Here is a 7,073-nt window from a genome sequence, read left to right on the forward strand (position 1 = left end):
ACATTAGACAAAATAGAATCTGTCAGGAGAAAATGAAATCTGAAATATTTTCACTGATCCAGCTAGATATATATTTCTTATATTGCTTAAGGAGAGGGATAATCTAGGGGTATGGATAAGGAAAATCAGTGCAACTATACTAATCTACTCTTTATGTAAAATTTTGAGGACAAAAGCTGCCACCAGATAAGCAGACAGTTACTTAGAAAACTGGGTTATTCAAAAAGAACTGTTTCTTTTTTTAGCTTTTTAGTTTGTGTTGGGGTGTAACCTATTAACAATGTTGTGATAGTTTCAGGTGAACATGAAGGGACTCAGTCATACAAATGGATGTAGCTATTCTCTCCCAAACTCCCCTCCCATCCAGGCTCCCACATAACATTGAGCAGAGTTCCATGTGCTATACAGTAGGTCCTTGTTGATTATCTATGCTTAATATAGCAGAGTGTACATGTCCATCCCAAATTCCCTAACTATCCCTTCTGCCCTTCCTTCCCACCTCCAGCCATAAGTTCAGAATGTGTTTTAAAACTACAAAGTTATCTGTTGTAAAAACTAATAAGGACATTTTAAATATAGAGAGAAAACTGAAAGTCTTCCTATACTCTCCCTTTGAAAACCTATCGCTCAATATTTCCTTTATATGCATTTATATACCCACCACATGATTATATACACACACATGTATGTGTGCTTGTGCATATATGCTTATATAATATTTTATATAAATTAACTTATATCTTGACTCATTGGAAAAGACCCTGATGCTGGGAGGGATTGGGGGCAGGAGGAGAAGGGGACGACAGAGGATGAGATGGCTGGATGGTATCACCGACTCGATGGAAATGAGATTGAGTAAACTCCAGGAGCTGGCGATGGACAGGGAGGCCTGGCGTGCTGCGATTCATGGGGTCTTCAAGAGTCGGACACGACTGAGGGACAGAACTGAACTGAACTTATATCACGTAAATGCACACATGCATGCATGCATACACGTTTTATCAATTGTCAGGGTCTAGTTAGGAAAATAGAACTACTGTTCCAGGTATTTCAAACAGTGGGAATTTAACACAAGGGATTGGACGTATATAAGTGATAAAAGAGTTGAGGAGAAAATAAGATATATATGTATATATGTATCTTGTTTATCCATTCATCTGTCAGTGGACACTCAGGTTGTTTCCATGTCTTAGCTATTGGAACTAGTGTTACTATGAATACTGGGTGCATGTATCTTTATGAATTAGAGTTTTCTCCAGATATATGCCCATGAGTGGGATTACTGGGTCATATGGTAACTCTATTTTCAGTTTCTTAAAGACATTCCATACTGTTCTGCATAGCTGCTGCAACAATTTACATCTCCATCAATAGTATAGGAGGGTTCCTTTTCTTTCACCTCTCTCCAGCATTTATTATTTGTAGACTTTTAAATTATATGTATGTATTCATTCAATGAAGACAGTAGCCCTCCTGGGACTGAAGAAAAAAAAATTGTAGGATGTCCAGAAAGAGCTAGAACCTAGCGTGAGCTGCCTGGCATGAGATGAAACAACAAAGAGGATTTTTAGTCACTGCTGCATTGGGCAGATGAGAAAAATGAGAGACCCAAAAGTTGACAGACAGATGGCTACCACAACCCACCCATTCTGCCTTGAAATGGCCATACTCATCCTTTCACCCATACCTAACTCTCATAAAACAACTTTATGTTTCCGCTTTGCAGAATTCAACTAACTTTTGTACAATAAAGAATCACTTTCTTCTCTAAAAGGTGAAACGCAAATTACCATCTGACATTATTTCTTTCTCCATGTTCAAGATCCCAGATAATATGAGGTCTCCTCCCTCAGAATGGAGCATGATCTTCACAGTTTGGTGAACTCTGATATAAATTGTAAAGAAAAGAAATAACCACTCCTCATTAAGAAAGAAATTGTAGAAGAAAGAAATAGGGAAAATAATTGTGCGTGTGCTAGTCACTCAGTCACATCTGACTCTTTGCAACCCCATGGACTATAGCCCACCAGTCTTCTCTGTCCATGAAATTTCCCAGGCAAGAATATTGGAGTGGATTGACATTTCCTTTGGTTAACATATAAAGACATACATTTGTATATAACTATATATATTAAGTTTCTATTTGTAATATGAAAAAAATGTGCAGGCCTGCAGCAGTCTTCATTTTTGTAGCTGGTTACAGAGTCAAATTCACATTTATCATTTTTTCCTTCTATCACCAATTTCATGTTCCTTGCCCTCTGTTAGAAGCTCAGCTATATATGGTTCTTTAGCTAGTGTGGTGACTTTATACCTTTGTTGTCTGGTATCTGACTCTCTAGTGGGTCTTTACTGGATTGTTGGTTTTCTCATAAAGACTGTCTAATAAGAAGCTCCAAGGGAACATCTTAAGTTCTTAACACAGTCCTCCTTCCACTATCATGTAGTTGCAAGCTCTTTCATTTTGATAATTGTTATCATTAGCCCCACCCAGACCCCTTCTCTGGCTGTTGACTCATAATGATGGAAAGACAAAATGTCCAGAAAAAAGCCTCAGATTCCAATTCAACAGGACCATCACTATGTTTCCTGGTGGAAAGATGCCTTCTTTATGCCCTCATTCCTTCCTTAACTTTCTTCAGTTGCTAAGTCATGTCCAACTCTGCAACTCCATGGACTGTAGCCTGCCGGGCCCCTTTGTCCATGGGATTTCCTAGGCAAGAATGTGGGTTATCATTTCCTTTTCAGGGGGATCTTCCCAACCCAGGGATCAAACACGGGTCTCGTTCATTGCCTGCAGATTCTTTACCACTGAACCACCAGGGAAGCCCCTCTTTGTGCCCTCAGCTCAGTTCGGTTCATTTCAGTCACTCAGTCATTTCTGACTCTTTGTGACCCCATGGAATGCACCATGCCAAGTTTTCCTGTCCATCACCAACTCCTGGAGCTTGCTCAAACTCATGTCCATCGAGTCGGTGATACTATCCAACCATCTCATCCTCTGGCATCCCCTTCTCCTCCAGGCTTCAATCTTTCCCAGCATCAAGGTCTTTTCCAATGAGTCAACTCTTCCCATGAGGTGGCCAAAGTATGGAAGTTTCAGTTTCAGCATCAGTCCTTCCAACGAACACCCAGGACTGATCTCCTTTAGGATTGACTGGTTGGATCTCCTTGCAGTCCAAGGGACTCTCAAGAGTCTTCTCCAACACCACAGTTCAAAAGCATCAGTTCTTTGGTGCTCAGCTTTCTTTGTAGTCCAACTCTCACATCCATACATAACTACTGGAAAAACCATAGCCTTGACTAGATGGACCTTGTTGGCAAAGTAATGTCTCTGCTTTTTAATATGCTGTCTAGGTTGGTCATAGCTTTTCTTCCAAGAAGCAAGCTTTTTTAAATTTCATGGCTGCAGTCACCATCTGGAGTGATTTTAGAGCCCCCCAAAATAAAGTTTGTCACTGTTTCCATTGTTTCCCTGTCTATTTGCCATGAAGTGATGGGACTGGATGCCATGATCTTAGTTTTCTGAATGTTGAGTTTTAAGTCAACTTTTTCACTCTCTTCTTTCACTTTCATCAAGAGGCTCTTTAGTTCTTCTTCACTTTCTGCCATAAGGGTGGTCTAATCTGCATATCTGAGTTTATTGATATTTCTGCCAGCAATCTTGATTCCAGCTTGTGTTTCATCCAGCCCAGAATTTCTTATGATGTACTCTGCATATAAGTTAAAAAAGCAGGGTGACAATGCACAACCTTGACGTACTCCTTTCCCAATTTGGAACCAACCTGTTTTTCCACGTCGAGTTCTAACTGTTGCTTCTTGACCTGCATACAGATTTCTCAGGAGGCAGGTAAGGTGGTCTAGTATTCCCATCTCTTTAAGAACGTTCCAATTTGTTGTGATCCACACAGTCAAAAACTTTGGCATAGTCAATAAAACAGAAGTAGATGTTTATCTTGAACTCTCTTGCTTTTTTGATGATCCAACATCATAGTCAACAAAAGAGTCCAAAATGCAGTACTTGGATGCAACCTCAAAAATGACAGAATAATCTCTGTTCATTTCCAAGGCAAACCATTCAATATCACGGTAATCCAAGTCTATGCCCTGACCAGTAACACTGAAAAAGCTGAAGTTGAATGACTCTATGAAGACCTATAAGACCTTTTAGAACTAACACCAAAAAAGGTGACCTTTTCATTATAGGGGAATGGAATGTAAAAGTAAGAAATAAAGAAACACCTGGAGTAACAGGCAAATTTGACCTTCGAGTACAGAATGAAACAGGGCAAAGGCTAATAGAGTTTTGCCAAGAGAACACATTGGTCATAGCAAACACCCTCTTCCAACAACACAAGACTCTACACATGGACATCACCAGATGGTCAACACTGAAATCAGATTGATTATATTTGCAGCCAAAGATGGAGAAGCTCTATACAGTCAGCAAAAACAAGACTGGAAGCTGACTGTGGCTAAGATAGTGAACTCCTTATTGCCAAATTCAGACTTAAATTGAAGAAAGTAGGGAAAACCACTAGACCATTCAGGTATGACCTAAATAAAATCCCTTATGATTATACAGTGGAAATGAGAAACAGATTTAAAGGACTAGATCTGATAGACAGAGTGCCTGATGAACTATGGATGGAGGTTTGTGACACTGTACAGGAGACAGGGATCAAGACCATCCCCAAGAAAAAGAAATGCAAAAAATCACAATGGCTGTCTGAAGAGGCCTTACAAATAGCTGTGAAAAGAAGAGAAGTGAAAAACAAAGGAGAAAAGGAGAGATACATCCATTTGAATGCAGAGTTCCAAAGAATAGCAAGGAGAGATAAGAAAACCTTCCTCAATGATCAGTGCAAAGAAATAGAGGAAAACAATAGAATGGGAAAGACTAGAGATCTCTTCAAAAAAAATTAGAGATATGAAGGGAACATTTCATGCAAAGATGGGCTAAATAAAGGAAAGAAATGGTACGGACCTAACAGAAGCAGAAGATACTAAGAAGAGGTGGCAAGAATACACAGAAGAACTGTACAAAAAAGATCTTCATGACCCAGATAACCACGATGGTGTGATCACTCACCTAGAGCCAGACATCCTGGAATGTGAAGTCAAATGGGCCTTAGGAAGCATCACTATGAACAAAGCTAGTGGAGGTGATGGAATTCCAGTTGAGCTATTTCAAATCCTGAAAGATGATGCTGTGAAAGTGCTGTAGTCAATATGCCAGCAAATTTGGAAAACTCAGCAGTGGCCACACGACTGGAAAAGTCAGTTTTCATTCCAGTCCCTAAGAAAGGCAATCCCAAAGAATGCTCAAACTACCACACAGTTGCACTTGTCTCACATGCAAGTAAATTAATGCTCAAATTTCTCCAAGCCAGGCTTCAGCAATATGTAAACCATGAACTTCCAGATGTTCAAGCTGGTTTTAGAAAAGGCAGAAGAACCAGAGATCAAATTGCCAACATCCGTTGGATCATTGAAAAAGCAAGAGAGTTCCAGAAAAACATCTATTTCTGCTTTATTGGCTCTACCATAGCCTTTGACTGTGTGGATCACAATAAACTGTGGAAAATTCTGAAAGAGATGGGAATACCAGACCACCTGACCTGCCTCTTGAGAAACCTGTATGCAGGTCAGGAAGCAACAGTTAGAACTGGACATGGACCAACAGACTGGTTCCAAATAGGAAAAGGAGTACATCAATGCTGTATATTGTCACCCTGCTTATGTAACTTATATGCAGAGTACATCATGAGAAACGCTGGGCTGGAAGAAGCACAAGCTGGAATCAAGATTGCTGGGAGAAATATCAATAACTTCAGCTATGCATATGACACCATCCTTATGGCGTGGTGTAAATTTGAAAGTAAATTTGAACTAAAAAGCCTCTTGATGAAAGTGAAAGAGGAGAGTGAAAAAGTTGGCTTAAAGCTGAACATTCAGAAAACTAAGATCATGGCATCTGGTCCATCACTTCATGGGAAATAGATGGGGAGACAGTGGAAATAGTGTCAGATTTTTTTTTCTTTTTGGCTCCAAAATCACTGCAGATGGTGACTGCAGCCATGAAATTAAAAGATGCTTACTCCTTGGAAGGAAAGTTATGACCAACCTAGATAGCATATTAAAAAGCAGAGACATTACTTTGCCAACAAAGGTCCATCTGGTCAGGGCTATGGTTTTTCCAGTGGCCATGTATGGATGTGAGAGTTGGACTGTGAAGAAAGCTAAGTGCCGAAAAATTGATGCTTTTGAACTGTGGTGTTGGAGAAGACTCTTGAGAGTCCCTTGGACTGCAAGGAGATCCAACTAGTCCATCCTAAAGGAGATCAGTCCTGGGTGTTCATTGGAAGGACTGATGCTGAAGCTGAAACTCCAATACTTTGGCCACCTCATGTGAAGAGTTGACTCATTGGAAAAGACCCTGATGCTGGGAGGGATTGGGGGCAGGAGGAGAAGAGGACGACAGAGGATGAGATGGCTGGATGGCATCACCGACTCGATGGGCATGAGTTTGAGTAAACTCCGGGAGTTTGTGATGGACAGGTAGGCCTGGCATGCTGTGGTTCATGGGGTCGCAAAGAGTCGGACACGACTGAGAGACTGAAATGAACTGACCTGAACTGAACTGAACTGCATTTTGGACTCTTTTGTTGACTATGATGGCCACTCCATTTCTTCTAAGGGATTCTTGCCCACAATATAGATATAATGGTCATCTGAGTTAAACTCACCCATTCCAGTCCATTTTAGTTCACTGATTCCTATAATGTTGATGTTCATTCTTGCCATCTCCTGTTTGACCACTTCCAATTTGCCTTGATTCATGGACCTAACATTCCGGGTTCCTATGCTCCAGGAGTTGGTGATGGACAGGGAAGCCTGGCGTGCTGCAGTCCATGGAGTGACAAAGTGCTGGACATGACTGAGCAGCTGAACTGACTGAAGCAACATTGATCTTTACAGCATTGGACTTTACTTCCATCACCAGTCACACCCACACCTGGGAGTTGTTTTCGCTTTGACTCTATCTCTTCTTTCTTTCTGGAGTTATTTCT

The sequence above is a fragment of the Muntiacus reevesi genome, chromosome 3, assembly GCF_963930625.1.
Source record: "Muntiacus reevesi chromosome 3, mMunRee1.1, whole genome shotgun sequence".
Classification (NCBI taxonomy): Eukaryota; Metazoa; Chordata; class Mammalia; order Artiodactyla; family Cervidae; genus Muntiacus; species Muntiacus reevesi.